Source organism: Camellia sinensis, chromosome 4 (genome assembly GCF_055761805.1).
Source record: "Camellia sinensis isolate YWXY chromosome 4, ASM5576180v1, whole genome shotgun sequence".
Lineage (NCBI taxonomy): Eukaryota > Viridiplantae > Streptophyta > Magnoliopsida > Ericales > Theaceae > Camellia > Camellia sinensis.
Window position 1 is genome coordinate 61,077,827 of NC_138964.1, and position 22,316 is coordinate 61,100,142.

The 22,316-nt window shown below is 35.0% G+C and overlaps 1 long non-coding RNA gene and 1 pseudogene across 1 annotated transcript; both read left to right on the forward strand.

The window, feature by feature from the left end:
• The first annotated feature begins 10,285 nt into the window (after positions 1-10,285).
• On the forward strand, positions 10,286-11,042 carry LOC145823794 (class V chitinase CHIT5b pseudogene; annotated as a pseudogene).
• An 818-nt stretch (positions 11,043-11,860) lies between these two features.
• LOC145823349 (uncharacterized) lies at positions 11,861-14,685 on the forward strand. Its single transcript, XR_014365630.1, has 2 exons — positions 11,861-12,317; positions 14,466-14,685. It is a non-coding gene; the product is annotated as an uncharacterized LOC145823349 (long non-coding RNA).
• Positions 14,686-22,316: the final 7,631 nt, after the last annotated feature.

The window sequence follows — 22,316 nt, forward strand, 5'->3', positions numbered from 1 at the left end:
CTCTAGCTCTTGATCTCCAAGATTTATGAGGAGAGGTGACTCTATACCCAAGGGATCGCAAGGAAAATCAAAGAGTTTTAGTGTTTGATGAGGGTTTTTAGAGAGAAGGAAGAGAAAAATGATGTTTAGAGTGAGAGGGAAATGCCCAAAATGTGATACATAGTCGGCCAAAAAGAGAAAAAAAAAATAGAGATTCAGACTGCCAGATTGCCGCACGTGTGGAGCACCTCCCCTGCACGTACAGCCCTCACCCCCGCATATGCGGTGGTCCTTCTCGCACCTCAGTCCGCACCTACCTTTTAGGCAGTGTGCAACCCTCCCAACTCATTGTCACGAACCAAACCCACCCCTATGGGTTTAGCACCGTAACCGGCCAGTAATACGAGATTACCAAAGGCCTGCTTAACAGTGAAACAGTAATACAGAGTACAGGGGCATAACGGAAGCCAAATCAGTAAATAAACAATGTCCAATGAGCTGTGACAGTTTGTATGCAAAAAGACTTTTCATACATATATACAATCAGTGCAAAACAGTATGTACAACATTTACAATCATTCAGGACAGGGACTTAATCCCTATTAAAATAGTACAGTAACAGTGTATACAGTCTATACAAAAACAGAACATAAAGGGGGAAACTAAAACACCCCATAGCCTTAGCTTGAACGGACTCGGAACCTCGCAGTGAGGCACATAGGTTGGCTTGACAAAACTAGAGTTTACCCTGACGCTTCTAGCAACGGTCCGGTACCTGTACACCTACATATATATATGAGTAGTGAGCTAAAGCCCAGTGAATAACATAATGCGTAAAGGGGTTAAGAATGAATGTCCTTACAGTATTGAAAACAATCATTTCAATCAGTATATCAGTTATTCAGTCGTTACAGTCATATGTGGTACATCCAGTAGCAAAACAGTACAGTAGGTCTTATCAGACCGAACAATCAGTTGATGGCCATCATATCAGTAAACAGTAGTGGTTTCAACATGGGAACCGACAGAGATCTCTGTGACAGTAGTAGTACAATACAGTAACAGTAGGTTGCTAAGGATGCCACAATACAGTTCACAATTAGGACATCATTCATTCAGTAACAGTATCATTTCAGAAAACAGTACAGTTCAATTGTTCAGAAGATAATCATATTTGAACATATCTTTACACAGTTGTTACTCACAGAGTTCTGGGCTACAGTTAAGCTAGAGCGCGTCCTCAGATGCCAACTCTACACAGTTACAGAGTGAACACACACTAAGCTATACAGTTGGGAAAATAGTAACTTAATACCTAATTTGCCTCGGTGTGGTTCTATATCTATATCCTCATTAAGATACCTTAAACTAGGCCTAGGAATGCCTAGGATGAAATGAGGATGCAAATATGCACTTGAAAAGCATTTTCAGAATTTTCAGAAAACAAGGTTCACGCTCGAGCGTAGGTTACTCCGCTCGAGCGGACATGCAGACAAAGGTTTCCGTTCGAGCGTAGACTTACCCGCTCAAGCGTACTGCAAAACAGTCAAAAGTGCTGGATCTGTGAAAATCACGCTCGATTAGGCACTCAACACCCACTCGAGCATAAGACACAATGTCCTGCTCGAGCGTCAATTGTTCCACTCGAGCGGACTTCAAAACAGTGCAAAGTGCTGGGAGCACAAATTTCACGCTCGAGCGCCAGTCACCCCGCTCAAGTGTGAGTTCAAAATCTGGAATTCCCAGATTTGAACCTCAAGCTCAAAATCAACTTCAAATGAACCAAATTCGATTCTTTTGGGCCCATTTCCTGGAAAACACTTCAAAACCCATAATATAACATGTTTCAAAGCTCAATTTGTAAAATCAAAGCCCAAAGGTAGTTCAAATAAATCCAATTCAAACCAATTTTCATGAATATGACTTAAATTGAACATGCAAGACTTTAACTAGCTTCCAAGCTTCAATACATGCTCTAATGAGCCAAATCTTCCAAAGACATGATAAATTCATAGTCTCTACTCAAGATATGAACATGCATGTGGCAAATTTATGAAGAACAACCTTAAGATGCAAGAGTATGCCATGCATACAAAGATTAAGCTTCAATTCAACATTATAAGGCTCAATCTAGGCTTAGATCACTAAGGACACAAGAACCATGCATGAATCAATTTAAAAACAAGTTCAAGAAGGTGGATGTTCTACCTTAAGTCTTGTATTCAAGGTCTAGGAGCTCAATTTGCAATCTATACTTCAATTCTTCAAGTTCTTCAAGCCAATTCACAAAATCAAGTTGAAATCACTCATATTCTCTCACTCTCTCACTCTAGTCGGTTGTGGCCTCTAAAATGGCTGAGGGAGAAATGTTATGTGATCAAGTGCAAGGCTCAAATGTGTTAGGTAGTGGGCCACTAGGATGGCAATATGGTAAATAGGGCAACTTGTGTAATTTAGCTCATTTTAATCTAATTTAATCATACCAAATCACAATTCAGATAAATATGCCATAAAATCACATAAATTACGATTAACACATATCACTAATCAATTTCAGATTCAGCCGCCGATAAGGCCTTCAATTTGCAGTTTAAACATAAAACATGAACAGATAATTAAACAGTCAAACAGATAGACATGCATTTAAACTAGTATGTTCAATCAGTCAGTTCAGTGTTTCAGTCGATTCAATTACTTATTATAATCAGTCACAGTTTAGCAGTAATCAGTAGGGTTATCAGTAATCAGTGGTGAGGGTTATTACACTCATCCTCTCCCGCACGTGTAGCCCTGGGCTCCCGCATGTATGGCCCTGGCCTAGCAGCTCAAAAATCTATTTGTTCACTCCCGGACACTCCAGACTCGGCCGTGCACCCTCCGAAGCAAGAGAAAAGTCAACACCGAAATAAACAAGAGCAAGAACTTATTTGAGAAAGACCTCCGGACACCACAAACCCAAACAAATAACAAGGCTTCAAGTCAACCCGGCACCCCACATGACAAACCTAAAGTTTAAATAAAGGAAAGTGAAACGAGTAACGCACACGCTCATCACAAAAAAACTAACAAAAAAGTGTAGGATTTGAGAGTATTACAGTCATTTCACATGTATAGTTAATAGTGTTAACGGTTGCACTTTGGTCCAAAATCGTATGGGAATTTTCTGGCAATATATATTTGAACCATAGGGGGGCAAAGTGCTTTGGAACATTTTTGTTTAGTAATATTACTTCATCAATATAACTTTTATTTTATTTTATTTTAATATGTAGCCTGCATAACGTAGGGTATTTTGGACTAGCTTGTGCTCACCAAACTAACTTCCTTACAACCCGAACGAGCCTTCCAAAATAGATTTATTCTCTGCAATCCGTGGCCTTAAGAGTTTTGCTGGTAAGGGGAGTTGAACTTGGGAAGCAAACCCCTAAGTCCCAAGTCTTATCTATAAGGCCAAACCCTTGGGGTTCATGACTTGATTGTTATGGATTCAAATCAAATAAATATTTTTTGCATGTGGTTTTCTACAACTTTGAATGTATATACCCAAGTGCAGGTTGTCACGAAGTAATAAAGTTTCGCTGAGTCTGAGGTCGAATCCATAATGATCAGTATATTCAAACAAAGAACCAAGTGATGGAAAATAAAATAAAATAAAATTGATTGAAAAAAGTTTGAATGGCTTGAGAGAATTAATTAATCAAAAATAATTTGAAGTACCAATAATATGAAAGTACAAAGCCATTAAGAATTCATCACCAATATTTTATTTGTAAAATATTTCTGATTCAATTCGTTTAACTTAACTGAAAATCACACAAAATGTGTTTCCAATTAAAAAATAAAACAGTTATTTTATAAAAATAATATCTTAAAAGATTGATTGATTACATCATAAATTCTGAGCTTCTACCAGAGTTTACGACGGAACAAACAATTTAACAAAACAAAAATTTTATCCAAAAATATTTAAATCAATCAATCAATCAATCAATCAATATAATCTAACAATAAAAATTATGATTGAATTATAAAATATTTTAAAACAATCCACTGGGGATTCATCCCTAGCCGTTAACAAAGAAAACTAGAACTCCAAAGGCAATTTTGTATTAAAAAATGACTGAATAAAAAATAAAATAAACTATCAATAGGTCCTAATTGTTGGACTTAATTCCCATCAAGTCTTATTGAAAATAAGTCTTAATAAAATCTTCGCTAAAACTTATTTTTTGTAACGATTTTTTGCATATGTCACTAAAAATTGATAATTAGTGACTTTTTTTATCACGATTTTATAAATTGTCACTAAAACTTACAATTAGTGACATTTTTGTGATAAAATTTTCAAACTGTCTCTAAAAATTGAAAATTAGTGACTTTTTTTGTGACGATTTTTTTAAACTGTTACTAAAACTTATCATTATTAATTTTTTTTGTGATAAAATTTTTAAACTGTCGCTAAAAATTAACAATTAGTGATACTTTTTAATAGTGTTTGATAAAAAAAACATTATTAATTATCATAGGAGCTATTGGACAATAAGTCCACATATTAAAACCTATACGTAAGTCTCCCTAAAAAAACATCCTTATCATATGTTTAACATGCATTTATAATAAAATAAACCCTAAAAATATCTAACCTAATGTAAATAGGAAACTATTTTACTTTACACAAATAATAAAATCACATAAATTCCTCTGAGTTGGCGGAACGTGGATAACACTCACCCATCTCGCTTTGCGTCCAAGGAAATAGTTAACTCATGTTAAGAGTCCAACATTTGATGTACATGTGTGAATCATACCTCGTTGAGGCAAGTAGGCCCATCCACCGAAGGTAATGGAAAATCATTTTTCTTCTTTTATTTATTTCCTTCCGGGCCCAATTTTCCTTTTAATTGCAAGATTTCTATGGAAACAGAATTAATTTAGGACAAATTATAATCTTTACATTTTGTTACTTGTGTCATTTTGGTCCCTCTATTTTTAATTGGCTCAATTTTCATCATTGATTTAAATTTTGTGTCAATTTAGTTCAATTGATAATGCCATCAGTGTTTTTGAAGGAAAATAATCTATGAATTGGTTGATATTAACTCAATGAGTTTAACAATTTTATAATTTTATTCTAAAAAATATGACACATATCACTTGTATGCATATTTTTTCATTAAAAAAAAATGCTAAGAATTGTAATCAATTAGATCAAATTGAAATAAAATCATAAATTAAGGGTTAAAATCGAGCCAATTGAAAATACGATAACCAAAATGATACAAGGATCAAAGTACAAGGACTACTAGCATAATTTTCCCATTAATTTATTAAATCACAATAAAATATAAATTATAAATATAGCGTAATAATACTCTAAAATAATAGATTAATTATACACTTTTAAGCATTCATCATGTTTCAAATTACATAAATATTTTCTTTGCATGTGGGAGTAAAACATAGTAAATTTGATCCTTCAAAACTCTATAATAATAAAGGTCTTATATACTAAATTTACCTTTCTATTTGATACGATTAATGAATCAGGACGTCCCATAACCATGGAACACTTTTTTTAATAGAAAAACACGATACGTTATACATTACACATCTGACAAAAAGTCGTCTAATAAAATATATCGGAGTACAAATAAACTACATGCAAAAAGCGCGTTCAAATCTGTCAAGAAAACAGCATGTTTAACAGCGTAAAACTTGATTATGAATCAGATCTGAGTCTAGATTTAAAAGCTTCTTCGGTGGTAAGTTGATGATAGAAACAAGATTAGCGAGTAGTGACTAGTATGGTGATGAATAAGAAAGAAATTACATTTGGTGTTTAACTGGCAGCAAATCCGATACTCCAAGTGATGCAGCAGGTTTTTCTTAGCAGTAGAGGTGCTGGTTCCTCTGCTTTGGCAGATTGCACTGTGGGTATCTGTGTGTGTAGCTGGTAGGGGTGGGATTGGGTTGGAGTTCTGAGTAGTTTTTTGCTCTGCTTGGGCAGTGATCTGTTTAGAAGGGCAGAAGCTGTTGAGGCTGTTCGGGTCTGGCTTGGGTTTGGTTGTTGCTGTTTAGATTTTATTTTTATTTTTTGGGTGTGGCTGTTACTCTGCGTTGGTTAATCGCCAACGTCAGTTCCAGATTAGTTGGGTTTTTTTTTTTTTGTTTCGGCTTGTTGCGTTGTTGCTCCTTTCTCTTTTTTCTTTTTTGTTGTTTTTTCCTTGTTCATCAATGAAGTTCTTTTTGCTGATCAAAAAAAAAAAAAACCAAGGAAAAAGAAACGATGAGAAGAGAAAACTTATGGGTTAAGTGCTAGTATATGATTGCACTTCCTTTGTGGTACCAACCTAGTTGGGAGTGTTTGAGGTTATCTATGATGTTTTTTGCATTTTCCTTCTTTGTTGATGTAATTTATGCAGTATTGTGCCTATTTTTCATCAATAAAGCTTTTGTTTTTGCTGATCAAAAAAAAGAAGAGAAAGGTTAGCAACACCACTCTCTTCTCCTAAACAGAAAAGAAAGGAAACGGTTAGGGTTTCTTATAGAGTGAGGGGCTAAGGTTTCTTACCATGGAGCACTTGTTGGGTTCCATCATTTCTACAAACTATCATATTCTAAACTCAGTTCTTTTTTTATTTAAGAATGGACTGGCAAATTATATTAGCCTTGAAAATGTATCTCGAAAATATTCTAATGAGGAAACCATTTTATTTTCTACTCTTATTGCACACTTCAATTGAAGAATCAAATTGGAAATTATTATTGGACACATATAGAGAAAGAGTCATCGAAGGCCTCATGTAAGCTAACCCACAGAATCTCTGGCCTTATCAAACTCTTCCCATTGATCACTTTTGATAGTCCCATGCCATAAGTAATTTTATTTTTTTTTTTTGGATAACTCGGTATCTGGTCTAAGAATTAATTAAAGAGAAATGCTCCATTTTCCCATTTTATCACACCCCCAATTGCACCTTTAATGAGGTCGAAAACAATACCAACCAATCAACTTTTTTCAAATTCTTCTCTCCTGTTAAAATTGTTTACCACCTTATTAGAGGTGTAATTGGGAGTGATAAAATAGGAAGATGTAGTAAAACTCATTAACTAATTTGGAGACTACTTCTACCATCCACTAGTGAGGAACCCAATTAAAGTTAGGCAAAGCCCCTTATGTACTGGTTCCAAAAATTGTTTGCACTTAGAAAGTTTCGAACTTAAGACCATGAAGAGAGCACATCGCTAGACCGCAAACTTTGACCACCAGGTCAACCCCTTGGAATTGTAAATTCTTCCAAGTATTGATGATCATTCTAAGCTCATTTAAATAAAGACCAAACTCAGATGTGTTGGCGTATACGCCAAATGTATTGATGGCACTTTTTTTTTCGAACTTTGTGGAAGGAAGATACACAGAAAGTTTTGCTCTGTGTTTCATCTCCAGTTGTGAGACTTTTTGTTGTGCTTTCCTATTTCTTTTCACATAGAAGTAGAGTCCCTTGATAATGTTTCTGTTAATATTTCTGATAGTTGCTTCTCTGAAGTGACTGTAAATGAAGTAGAAGTTTAATTTGGCATATAGCTCTAGGTTAAAACATTCCTATTTCTTTAATTGCTTATATTCACCTAGTTCACATGAATGATTTCCTTTTATCATTCCTGAATTCCTCTTTAGTCCTTCGATGCTGTTACAGCATTTTCATTTTTCTGGAAACGGACAGCGTTTAGTGAAAAACTAAATGAGAGACAATCCAAAAACTAGATATTTCAACGTCTCTAGTTTGAATGTGTTGCATTGAGTGATCATATGCAGTTAAAGAAAATTTTGCTTTAGTTTTAATTTCTTATATTCACCTAGTTCACATGAATCATATTCCAAGTTATGTGTTGCCTACTTCTTTTCTTTTATAATTCATTCTATGTGCTCTTATAATTTCAAGGGTTCACAATAGTTCACAATCAAACACGATCCTATTTTCAAGGGTTCACAATAGTTCACGCCATCAAAATACAATCTAATTAAAGATGATTTAGCCGTGCTGATCAATTAATTAACTTGTACCTATGGTTAGTGTTGTAAGATGTTGCCTTGCCGTCCAAAGCTCTAAAATATAGTTAATATGCAAAAATGGCGTATTTCCAGTCCACACTCGTCCAGTCCAGGTATGTAAACGGATCACGGATTCCACTTCAATGATCTAATATGTTCATTTTGAAAGTCTGTGTATATGCATCAAACAAAATAAAATTGAATTATATTTATCTTTAAAAAAATATAAAAAATAAAAAAGTGAATGATTTATTTTCAAAATCATAATTACTATATATTTTTTCAAGACAAATATGATAAATTTGTATTTTTATAATTATCAGATTAATAATTTTATTTTTTAATTATTTTTTTTTTCAAATAATATATACATGAATAATGAATCAAATCGTCATAACAAAACACATGGTGGCCTTTAGACCAAGGGCATCTCAAGCCTATTTGAAGTCTAAAGTAAAATTTTTAATTAGAGTTCCTTATAATTTTTTATATTGTAAACTTATTTTGGGCAAATTACACAAATAGTCCTGTAGTTTGGGTTTGTGTCACTTTGGTCCATAACTTTTCAATTGTGACACATTTGACTCTGAATTTTGAATTTTGCTCCAAATAAGGACAATTGAAGATATCATTAGATTTTTCAAGGGTAAAATTGTCAATTTGATAAAATATAAACTAATTTGGCAAAAATAAATGTCAAACAAATATTTTTGAATTTTTAAAAACTATTTCTACCCACTAAAAATAAAATTCTGTAAAATTGATAAATCTTTTAGACATTTATTTATTTTTTTTACCAAATTAATTTTTATTATGTATTTGGATGATGATCATGTACAATTAATTTTAAAAAATTAATCTTGTAATTTTTATTAATTTTTATTAATTTTACATAATTTTATCATTGGTGGATAAAAATAATTTTTTAAAAATTAAAAATATTTTTTTGACATTTATTTTTGTCAAATTAGTTTATATTTTATCAAATTGATGATTTTATCCTTGAAAAATCTAATGATATTTTCAATTGTCCTTATTTGGAACAAAATTCAAAATTCAATGTCAAATGTGTCACAATTAAAAAGTCAGGGATCAAAGTGACACAAGCCCCAAACTATAGGGACTATTAGTGTAATTAACCCATTTATTTGGTGTACTATAATATTATTAAAATTCATAACATTTCGAACCTTCACAATTAAAATATTTTGATAAAAAGGTCTTTTTGTTGTTTTGATTGGGAGCATCTCTAATATTTCATCAAATTCTAGTAAAACTTTGAATAAAAGATTGATATGATATGATGTGCTCCAATTGTTTCATTAAATTTGGTCGGTCATCGAATATAGAGTAAATTTTCATCAAATTTTTTTCAATTCGGTCGTCTATCCGGTTGTCCGGCCAATCGTCCACCCAGTCATCCACCAATGGTTATCTGCGAAATTTGTTAAAAGGATAAATGTTTCATTGATTTGATGAAAATTTTGGTTTTCTTTCATTTGATATGAATTTGATGACACGGTTAGAGCCTAAAAAGTAAACATTTTTTATCAAATTCAAATTTGATAAAATATATGAGTAAGGATTGGAGACGATGTAATAAAATGAAAATGATTTTTTGTATCCAATGAGAGAGATTGCTCTACATGTTTCTTATTTGACTAAAGTTTAAAATACATATTTGATGACGTTAAACTTTTCAGAGAAACTACACCACAGTGGATGTAAGAAAAAAAAATTACAAAATAAAGATAAATATTAATTATTAAAATTATAAATAATGATAAATATTTTAAAATTATTAATTAACTTTTCCTGTCATCATTGTGCACCAAGTGTCCCAAATTTTTATTTATTTATTTACCTATAGATTTTTTAATACTTCAATTTGAAAAAACTATTTACCTTGAGCTAATTTCACCTTGTCTATGGGCGTTGTTTTGTCATCCACTACATAGGGCATTATCCATATGTCCTCTTTTGATTTTTGGTTGATCACCATGTTGAATTAGTCCCACTAGTGATGGACGGCTTTCTAGAAATAAAAATAAAAATCAAATTGGAGCACTATAAACTATAACCTAACCCATCAATACTAGTCAAGCCAACATTTTCTTCACACCATAATGTTGTCAACTTCTTTCAACTATATCCAAAATTTCTTACGAGACATAGCTAAACACAACACTCCAAAAATCTCTATAAAACAATGCCCACTTGCCTTATTGCATGAATGCTTTGATCTCTCTCTCTCTCTCTCTATGTATGTACTCAAAAACCCATAGTATTGTGAGTACTACATTGACTAGCCACACAAAAAAAAAAAAAAAAAACAATGGCAGACTTCAAAGGTTACTACAACTACTACTACTATCTGTGTGTTTTTGTTATCTTGACTACTACTACTTCTTGTTCCATGGCCACAACCTCACCATCTGACGTAATCAAAGGGGCTTACTGGCCTTCAGGGGCCTCGGATTTGCCTCCGTCACCCATCGACACTACGCTATTCACTCACATCTACTATGCTTTTCTTTCACCTAACAATGTCACTTTCAAGTTTGATATCTCAAATTCAACAGCCTCGATGCTCTTGGACTTTACCTCTACGCTCCATGTGAAGAAACCGCCAGTGCAGACGCTTTTTTCCATCGGTGGAGCCGGCGAAGACCTGAGTATCTTTTCCAACATGGTATCTAGTGGTCACTCAAGGAGGAGTTTCATTGAGTCATCCATAGAAGTAGCAAGAAAGTTTGGTTTTAATGGTATTGATCTTGATTGGGAATCTCCTCAAAACCCAAAAGAAATGGAAAATTTGGGCCTCTTACTCCATGAATGGCGGGCTATGGTCCATAAAGAGTCCAAAGCAACGGGTCAGGCCCCTCTCTTGCTCACCGCGGCCATGTACTTCTCCGTGGAATTTTTCCTCTACGATGTCCAACGCTCGTACCCAGTGGATTCGATTGGTAAGAACTTGGACTGGATCAATGCGATGTGTTACGATTACTAGGGGTGTTCGCGGATCGGTTTTGTGCGGTTTGCGGTTCGGTTTTGACCCGCCCGCATCTATGCGGTTTGGGAAAAAGTCAACCCGCAACCGCCCGCAGTGCGGTTTGCGGTTTGTACGGATAGGGTTTGCAAATGTACGGGCGGTTTGCGGTTTACACTTTTTTCTTTAAAAGTTAATTTTCGAGTTTTTTTTCCCTGCGAATTTAGGCATCAGATTCATTTTATATATTTGTGATAACAATTTTTTGATGAGTTTACAAATAAAAATTGAATATCAATGTATTAAATGAAAGTACCCAAAACAAAGAGACCCTACACTAGCATTTTTGCCATGAAAAAAATGTATATCAATGCATTAAAGGTTGTACTCAATTAGAATTGGCAGTTCAGTAATCAATAATCAAACTATAAGTTCGATCGACTATTAGAAGGAAAATTTTATTAGGAAAAAATGAATGAATCACCAATGAAAATCATATAAGAAACCAAGTTTAGGACTTTATAATTCTACGGCATTAAGAAAGTTGAGAAATACTTAAAAATAAGGATCCTAGTGTCATAGAGAATATAATAGTGCTCTTGTAAAAGTTACAAAGTTGGTATATAAAGAATAATAATAATAATAACAATAATAATAATTAAAGTGCGGGCGGTTTTTGCGGGTTGCGGGTTTAAACCGCGACCCGCCCGCAACCCGCAAATTTGTCATATTTCAAACCGCATCCGCCCGCATTATGTTTGCGAAACCGCCCATTTATATGCGGGTTGGGCGGATTGGGCGGTTTGAGCGGTTCGGATAAACCGTTGCCCACCCCTAACGATTACCACGGAGGATGGCAGACTTCGACAACGGGGGCCCAAGCTGCATTGTTCGACCCAAAAAGTAATGTGAGCACGAGTTATGGGCTTCAATCATGGATCACGGCTGGGCTCCCTCCTAGCAAGTTGATCATGGGCCTACCATTGTATGGGAGAACGTGGTAGCTCAAGGACCCTAGATCACACGATGTTGGAGCTCCAGCTGTCGGCGTGGGCCCTGGATCGGACGGTGTCTTGACATACTCTATGGTGGAGGCATTCAATAAGGTAAATAATGCCATGGTGGTGTATGATATGGAGACGGTGTCCACGTATTCTATAGCAGGGACTTCAAGGATTGGGTACGATGATACCAAATCAACAATAGTAAAGATAAAATTTGCTCAAGCCCTTGGGCTTCGCGGGTACTTCTTTTGGGCCGTCAATGGTGACTATAATTGGAAAATCTCAACACAAGGTTAGAGTAATTGACTAATTTCAATATTATAACTAATGCATATAGTATGTTAAGAAAAAAATAATAGAAGAGTGATTTTTAAATTGAAATTGATTGATATGTTGGACTTGAATTGTGTGGTTACGGTTATGAGAATTTTTTTCATGGATCATAAAAGTCAAGGACTTTACAAAATAAATGATTTGAATCATTGAAATTAACCTATGATGGGTCTATAAGTCCGAATAACACCCTCAAATTTGCATTTGGAGAAGCCTAGCCCATTAGCTAATCAATTAGTTCGTTTGTTCCGATTAATTAGGAGAATGAAGCTCGGAAGTTGGGCCACTAGTTAAATATTTCATTTTTGACTCCCTCTTTTGTAAAATTATAAATCAGCTACTAGTTGTGTATTACATTATTCAAGTTTAGCTTAAGAACTTAATGAGTTTTAAAATATTTTCAAATTTGACTTGTTTATATAATAAGTTGATCTCAAATGAGTTTTTAATAAGTCTAACATAGATCGATCTCGAGTTACTTGATTTTATTTTATTTTTGAATTTTTGTTGGATATAAGCTTATCGAACTAAGAAGTAGATGCTCAAATTTAGTTTGATAACTTAACGAGTTCTATAATGTATTCAAACTAAATTTGTTTACATATCAAACCGATCTTGAAAGAGCCAAATACAAGTCATACTTGAGTAGCTCTTATTTAACAGCTCTACTTTTAAGGCTAACCCCATAGTTTCAGGGTATGGGGTGTTGTGTCTCAATTTGAGGCTTATTATGTGTTTATTTTTATAATCTGAACCGTTTATTTTGTAAGGTTCATCAAGGGCTTCGTGCATACCAAAAATTATATTGATCGGATATCGATAGCTACATGATCAAACTACATATTTTTTAGACTATTTCTCAAAAGAAAACTTATTATTATTATTATTATTTTATAATAAATGTAATCCGATCATATGTCTGATTAATATGATTTTTGACATGCGATATCCGATTAATATGATTTTTGGCATGTTTGAAGTACTCGACGAGTTCTACAAAATGAACAGTTCGGATCATAAAAACAAGCCCATAATGAGCCTCAAATTGAGGTACAACAGTCATTGTTGTGCCATTGGCACAACAACAGCCCCTCATCCATAGCTTTAGCGTATTAATTAACTAGTGGATAAGGCACTCCCTTATCAGGTATGATGTCTAAGTTTGAGTTGTATTACTATCAATTCAGTTTGCTTATCCTTATTCCCCTCTTATTAATTATATATATATATATATATATATATATATATATAATTTGATGTATATAAGATGGAGGAGTACATGTTCGTAGCGTTGCAAACAAATAGAGTTATTCATGAAAAGTTCGAGCTCAACTTATTCAAAACTAATTTGAGTTCCATTCAGGTCCGTTTGGGAAGATAGTTTGTGGCTAAAATAGCCACAAAAGACAAAATAGGCTATTTTTAGCCACAACAAACAAAACATCACATCCAACCCATAATCATTACACTCTTCTCTCACAAAAAAAGTCAAAAAAAGCCAAAAAGCCAAAAAGCCAAAAAGTCATTCCCAAACCAAGCTTTTTAGCCCAAGCTAAAAAAGCCAAAAAGCCAACCCACTTCTCAAACCAACCCTAAATAAACGAGTTTTAACTAGATTTTTAGGGCCATTTAGAGTAGACTCAGTCTTAGCTCGATAAGACTCTTGAATACAAATATAATAAATAAATAAATATTTATTTTTAATAATATATGAAATATATTTTATTTTTCTGTATGTGTTTTTGCAAATTTACATATTTTGATTGATGAAATTTATTATTATTATTATTATAAACTTTCTTTTATATTTCACTTATAATTTTTTCTCTTAATATGTAAATTAATTTAAATTGAATTTTTCTTTTTAAGTTTGTGCTTAATTTTTTTAAATACTTGATGAGTCGAATTCAAGTTTGACTAATTCTTAATAAATTGAACTCAAACAATCAAAAACTCGACTCGGTTTGACTCTTTTGCAACACATCTTCGTGCAAGCATAAATTGCGACACACATAAGTTGGTCACGTAGCTCAAATTTGTGCATACGACATTTATGTTTGTCTCAAGTCTAATACATTCTTGATCGTTGTGTTTGATGGTTTTGCAGCTTCCAAGTCATGGATTGTCTAGAAATTGAAGTTGGAGATTGAAATGCATCTTTGAAATGAAATGAGATTTTAGGGAAGACCAATTACACCTATATAAGTATACCTATATATGTATGTGTTAATTAATGTGTGTAAAGATCCATTTCTTTTACTGCTCAAATAATGGTATATGTAAGGATCGATTAATTAACCTCGTAACTTTATTCTTGCTCATGTCTAGTTTTGTTGCTTTGCTTCAATTCCTTTCACTTGTACATTTTTTTATAATAATTTCATAATTCAACATCTGGCCTAATAGATCAACTAATTCGGGACATAAGTCCCACCGTCCGATTAGGGATAGTAATGAATAACCTACCTTGTTAGTATCCATGGAGATCCGACTTAAATACATGGGTTTTCACCTTTTTCCTTACCCATCAAGTCAAGTAAGTGGTGTTCTTTAAATCTCCATCGGGGATGGGTCGGGGATGGGTACCCGCCCATTTCCCCATATGGTTACTCTCTCTCAATAATTTATGGAACGAAGGAATTATTGGAACCAAGGAAGACTTCTCTTCCATTCTATTTTGAGCATACAAAAAAGCCTTCTCTTTTCTAATTGAATCTATAAAATCCTAATTTATCGTTGTGATTAATTTAATTGACTGATATAAATAATCTTTATCGATTGTCAAATCAATTATTGTTGCTTTTATATAATAGTACCATTTTTCTAATTTTCTATATTCCACTGTTTGATTGATTTTCAAGGCTTTGATCGCCATTTGTGTCCCAATCGAGAGCTCACTGCTTTTATATTTCTTGTTTTCTATTTAATGGTGGTAGGGTTCTGAATGTCCAGCAAAAGACTTTTTTTTTACTTTTTTTTTTAGTTCCATTGTTGTTCTACCCTTCAATAATTGGTTGAATGGATACATATATATATATATATATACGTGTATGTATATATTTGTATTTACGATTGAATTTGTTGTGTGTCTGTGTGCACCCTTTTTTAAAAAAAAAAATTAATTTTGGCTTTGTTCGTTTTACAACTTCTAAATCTCTTCTGTGTATTTCATACCAAATGTGAATTTGCTTTCGATTGTGCTTCTAACATTGCCTTTCTTCATTTTGAATTACCGATTTGTCCTAACTAGGGCTAGTTTGTTTCAAAGTAAAATGTCAAACAAAAAGCAAATGAAACATTTTTTAGTATCATTATTTATTATCAATCCAGAAAATTAGTTTTTTTTTTTGGGGGGGGGGGGGTTCTATTTTAAAATTTTAGAACTTCTTGAAGTTTGTTTTCCCTGTTATAAGATTTGTTTCATTTCGAGTTATGCCTAGGCTTTATTGATGAGAAGATGGTTTATTTATATTTTTATTTATTATGGTTTATTGATGGAGTGGGTAGTCTCCATAGGAGATGGGGAATGGAGAATGGGGAAAAATTAATATAGGGGAATGGGGTTAGAGAATTAATATCTGTCTCATTGCCCCTCATTGCCATCCCTGCGTCCGATATAGATTCCCCATTCCCTGATTGAACGATTTGATAGATTAGTTGAGTGGCACAACGGTATTCACCAAACTTAATCTGAAAAACATCTTATTCGACTCCAACCTAGAGATGAATGGAAAACTCCTTCGAAACTCTTGAGGTATATGAGAGGTAGGTCATGCCGTCTCTAATATCCCAAGCACTACAAGAATTTTTACTTTTGGTGACTTAATTTTTAGTCTCCAAAAGTCAATTTTTAGTCACCGAAGGCTTTTAGCAACTAAATTATTTGGTCACAACAGTAGTCGCAGAAGAATTGTCGGGAAAGGTAATTTTCGTCGCCAAATGTATTAAATTGCTGACTAAATTTTTAGTCGCCAAAAAGTTTGAAACAAAATTAAATAGCACATGTTCGACGACCAATTTTTTTGTCGCCAAAAGCTTCACTTATTGTTAAGGACTAATCATTTAATTGAGAAAAAAAAATTTAGCTACTAAATATATTAGTCGCCTAAAGTAAATACTTGTGTTTTGGCTACGAACATTTTAGTCGCCTAAAGTCAAAAAAATTGTCTACTAAAAGGTTAGTCACCTAAAGTGTTATGTTTTTTACTACTAAAATTTTAGTCGGCAAATAATGTGCTTTGGCTAATAAACATTTGGTCGCCTAAAGTCCCACATTTTTCGCTACCAAATTTTTAGTCGGCAAAAGCTTTTTTATTCTTCAACATTTGTTTTCAGTTACGAAATATTTTAGTCGCCAAGTGTTCAATTTTTTTTTTGGCTACAAAACTTTTAGTCGCCCAAACTATTTTCCCAATTTTTTTTTAGTTACTAATTGTTTAATCGCCAAAAACATAATCTTATGTTTTATCACAAAATTATAATTTCTCTACAACCTATCTACATTCCATGCAACCTGTAATACATATATAAACGAAATGATACAAATACTATATATCAATCATTCCACAATCTGCATACGTATACAAAAAATGAATAACTTTAAATGTCAAAGTCCAAACAAACCAACTATTGTCCAAACTAAAATAATAATTTCATACAAAATATAGAATCATCCAAAAATCAAAGCCCTCCATATATAAAAATATATATTTACTACCATGCAAAATGATCATTTGGCATGGTACAAATTACCATCGTAATCTGTACCACAACAAAAGGTGATCTATATGTAACACGACAAAAATTTTTCTATATACCATGACAAAAGGTCATATCTATGTACAACGACAAATGGTCATATATGTACCATGACAGAAGGTGATCTATGTACCACGCCAGTAATTATTAGTTGATTGCCAAAAGTTTTCTGTATCGGTAATAGTGAACTACACAAAAACCGAGGATGACAAAAGTATTAGTTGTATACAAAAGTGAAATTTCTTCTCCAAAGAATTATCCACAAGTCCACGCAACAAAGCCATCTACAAAAAACAAACACAAAAAAAAAAAAAAAAAAAAAAAAAAAAGCATTTTGTTATAAAATATCAATTCAATCAGCCATAGGGAAAAGGTTCTAACATGCGTTTAAGGTAAAACAATCGACAAATGCCTTCTTGAACATAAAAGCATATATATATGTATCATGCAATATTTATTCCAACCAACAGCACAAACAATCTATTATGTTATTTCTTCGTCCTATTTTATACAAAGTCAATTATTAGAATATGTGGATGTTATTTTCATAAAGTTGTCGCTCTTTAAATTAAGTGTTAGGCGTTTTTCGAATAAGTGTAAGGCATTTTCGGCTCTAACTCCCAACCTACGGGTCCGAATTAAATTTCGTCTGTTGTCACAGGTCCTATTTGTCACGGGAAAACTGTCCGTGACCGCCATACTAAGGTTCGGGGACTATTTTGAATATTTGGACCCAGAGCGCCATTTTTCAACTAAGTTTAAAGTGTTTTCGGCTCGAACTCACAACCTACGGGTCCGAATTACATTACGTCTGTTGTCACAAGTCCTATTTGTCATAGGGAAGCTTTCCGTGAGAGCCACATGGTGGTTTGGGGGCTGTTTTGAATTTTCTTCCCCGGAACGCCCTTTTTCGACTAAATTTAAGGTATTTCGGCTCTAACTCCCAACTTCCGGGTCCGAATTATATTCCATCTGTTGTCACAGGTCCTAATTGTCACAGGGAAGTTGTCCGTGACAGCCATACGGTGCTAAGGGGGCTGTTTTGAATTTTCGCCCCCGGAATGCCCTTTTTCGACTAAGTTTAAGGCGTTTTCTGCTCTAACTCCCAACCTACAGGTCCGAAATACATTCCATCTGTTGTCATAAGTCCTAATTGTCATGGGGAAACTGTCCGTGAAAGTCATATGGTTGTTCAGGGGCTATTTTAAACTTTCACCGCTGGAACGCCCTTTTTTGACTAAGTTTAAGACGTATTCGGCTCTAACTCCCAACTTACTGGTCTGAATTACATTACGTCCGTTGTAACAAGTCCTATTTGTCATGGGAAAGCTGTCTGTGAGAGCCACATGGTGGTTTGGGGGCTGTTTCGAATTTTTGCCACCGGAACACCCTTTTTCGACTAAGTTCAAGACGTTTTCGGCTCTAACTCCCAACTTACGAGTCCGAATTATATTTCGTCTGTTGTCACAGGTCCTATTTTTCATGGGGAAGCTATCTGTGACAACCACACGGTGGTTCGGAGGCGGTTTTGAATTTTCATCCCTGGAACGCCCTTTTTTTATTAAGTTTAAGGCATTTTCTGCTCTAACTCCCAACCTATGGGTCCGAATTACATTCCGTCTGTTGTCACAAGTCCTATTTGTCACGGGGAAGCTATCCGTGAGAGTCACACAGTGGTTTAGGGGTTGTTTTGAATTTTTTCCCCCAGAACGCCCTTTTTCAACTACGTTTAACACGTTTTCGGCTCTAACTCCCAAACTACGGGTCCGAAATACATTTCGTCTGTTGTCACAAGTCCTATTTGTCACGGGGAAGCTGTCCGTGAGAGTCACACAGTAGTTTGGGGGCTGTTTTGTATTTTTACCCCTGGAATGTCCTTTTTCGACTAAGTTTAAGGCGTATTCGGCTTGAACTACCAACCTACGGATCCGAATTACATTATGTCTGTTGTCACAAATCCTATTTGTCATGGAGAAGTTGTCCGTGAGAGCCACATGGTGGTTCGGTGGCTGTTTCGAATTTTTGCCCTCGAAACGCCCTTTTTCGACTAAGTTTAAGGTGTATTCGGCTCTAACTCCCAAACTACGGATCAGAATTACATTCCGTCTATTGTCAAAAATCCTATTTGTCATGGAGAAGCTGTCCGTGAGAGTCACACGGTGGTTCGGGGGCTTATTTGAATTTTAACCCCCGAAACGCCTTTTTTCGACTAAGTTTAAGGTGTTTTCGGCTCTAACTCCCAACGTACGGGTCCAAATTACATTTCGTCTATTGTCATAGGTCCTAATTGTCATGCAGAAGCTGTCCGTGACATCCATACGGTGGTGAGGGGGTTGTTTTGAATTTTCGCCGCCGGAATGTCATTTTTCGACTAAGTTTAAGGCGTTTTTAGCTCTAACACCCAACCTACAGGTCTGAAATACATTCCGTCCATTGTCACAAGTCCTAATTGTCATGGGTAAACTGCCCGTGACAGCGACATGGTGGTTCTGATGCTGTTTTGAAATTTCACCCTCGAAATGCCCTTTTTCGACTAAGTTTAAAGCGTATTTGGCTCTAACTCCCAACCTACGGGTCCGAATTACATTATGACTATTGTCACAAGTCCTATTTGTCATGGGGAAGCTGTCCGTGAGAACCACATGGTGGTTCAGGGGCTGTTTTGAATTTTTGCCCTCAGAACGCCCTTTTTCGACTAAGTTTAAGGCATTTTCGGCTTTAACTCCCATCTTACTGGTCTGAATTATATTCTGTCTGTTGTTACAGGTCCTAATTGTCATGGGGAAGCTTACCGTGACAACCATACGGTGGTTCGGGTGCTGTTTTGAATTTTCGGCCTTGGAACGCTCTTTTTCGACTAAGTTGAAGGCGTTATCTGCTCTAACTCTCAACCTACGGGTCCGAATTACATTCCGTCTGTTGTCACAAATCCTATTTGTCATAGGGAAGCTGTCCGTGAGAGTTACACGGTGGTTCAAGGGCTGTTTTGAATTTTCGCCCCCAGAACGCCTTTTTTCGACTAAGTTTATGGCGTATTCGGCTCTAACTGCCAAACTACTGGTCCGAATTACATTTCGTCTGTTGTCACAAGTCCTATTTGTCACGAGAAAGCTGTTCGTGAGAGCCACATACTGGTTTGGGGGCTGTTTTGAATTTTCACCCCCGAAATGCCATTTTTCGACTAAGTTTAAGGCTCTAACTCCCAACCTACAAGTCCGAATTACATTCCGTCTATTGTCACAAGTCCTATTTGTACAGGGAAGTTATCCGTGAGAGCCACACGGTGGTTTGGGGGCTGTTTTGGATTTTCTCCCCCGGAATGCCCTTTTTTGACTAAGTTTAAGGTGTTTTCAGCTCTAACTCCCAACGTACAGGTCCGAATTACATTCCGTCTATTATCATAGGTCCTAATTGTCATGGGAAGCTGTCCAGGACAGCTATACGATGGTGAGGGGGCTGTTTTGAATTTTCGCCCCTGGAACGCGTTTTTTCGACTAAGTTTAAGGCATTTCCTATTCTAACTCCCAACCTACGAGTCCGAATTATATTCCGTCTGTCGTCACAAGTTCTATTAGTCATGAAGAAGCTGTCCGTGAGAGTCACACGGTGGTTCGGCGGCTGTTTTGAATTCCCCCCCCCCCCCGGAATGCCTTTTTTTGACTATGTTTAAGTCGTTTTCAGCTCTAACTCCCAACCTACGGGTCCGAATTACATTCCATCTATTGTCATAGGTCCTAATTGTCATGGAGAAGCTGTCCATGACAGCCATACGGTGGTGAGGGGGTTGTTTTGAATTTTCACCTTTGGAACGCCATTTTTTGACTAAGTTTAAGGCGTATTCGGCTCTAACTCCCAACCTACGGGTCTGAATTACATTACGTATGTTGTCACAAGTCTATTTCTGAAGATGTGCTAATTAAGGTGTTTTGTCAAGGTCCTATGTTTTTTTTTTTAAGTTTATCATTTAATGAAATTCCATTGTTGCTATAACATAGGAAATTTGCATCATTAAATATTCTTGCTGCTCCTCTTGGAATTGATTTTACATAATTAATTAATTAGTTAATGAATTAATGTGTTATTTCTTTTTTCCTCTTATTTTTATAATGTCAAAATAATTCCAAGTGATCCAAAACAATAACGTCAATATGTGAAATTTTTTTGTAGAACTTTTAGTATCATGAATAAAATTCTTCTTACCAAATACAACGATGACCGTCTGAACCCTGCAATAGAGTTGTGAGTCATAAAACCACGTCGTTCATATGATTAAGTTGTTCTTGTTGCGCCTCCCTTGCTTTTTTTCCTTCTTCTACTTGTTTCATTATCTCCTCCCGTGCTTTTTTTCCTTCTTCTACTTCTTTCAAATGTTTTTTCTAACACGGTGGGACAGTGACGACAACTTTTTCTAGCACGCATTTTCTTTCTATACAGATTCATACACTAATGAGATAAAGTTAAAAATATTGGTCAAGGCATTCTTTCGACTTTTGAAAAGTAACAGGTTTTGAAACAAACAAGTCCATACCATTTGCGAAACACTCGTCTGCACTCTCTGCCAATGTGTTTGTTGTCATCTGCAATTACACCACCAATACTCATCAATGGATATACATACAAATACAAGGATATTCGTTAGGAAGAAAAGTTACAAATTTTAGAACTGGTATTATTACTTGCAAATGTCAGACGTGCATATATCTTGTCTTCCAAAATGACATTCATTGGGCTTGTCTCAAATTTAACCATCATTTTCTTTTCTTTTATGTTCTTTTGTTTGTAATGACTTCCCGACATTTACTCTAAGTCAATGTAAACACATTAATGCTGTATTGAGCAAGATTCTCATAAAGTATACTGGTTACACATGGAAAATAAGGATTCAAGTGCTTGCAGCAATGACGGGCATCCTCTTTTTAGATGAGTTAAATTTTTAATCATTTGGAGGCACAAATTGCTCAATTCCTGCTTCCACTGCAACATCCCAATTACCAGTTTCCTCAAAAGAACAAATTAGTCTTGTGGCTTGAAGGCCATCCATCACTGGCATGCATACATCCTGCACATGGGTACACCTTCAATGTATTAGGATAAGACTACAAATCTATGTGACAATGTTCAAAAACATTTAAATGAGTTGCAGGGTTTGTTTATACAATTAATCTAATTCCCAAGACAAACTCCTCCGAAAAGTTTTGTG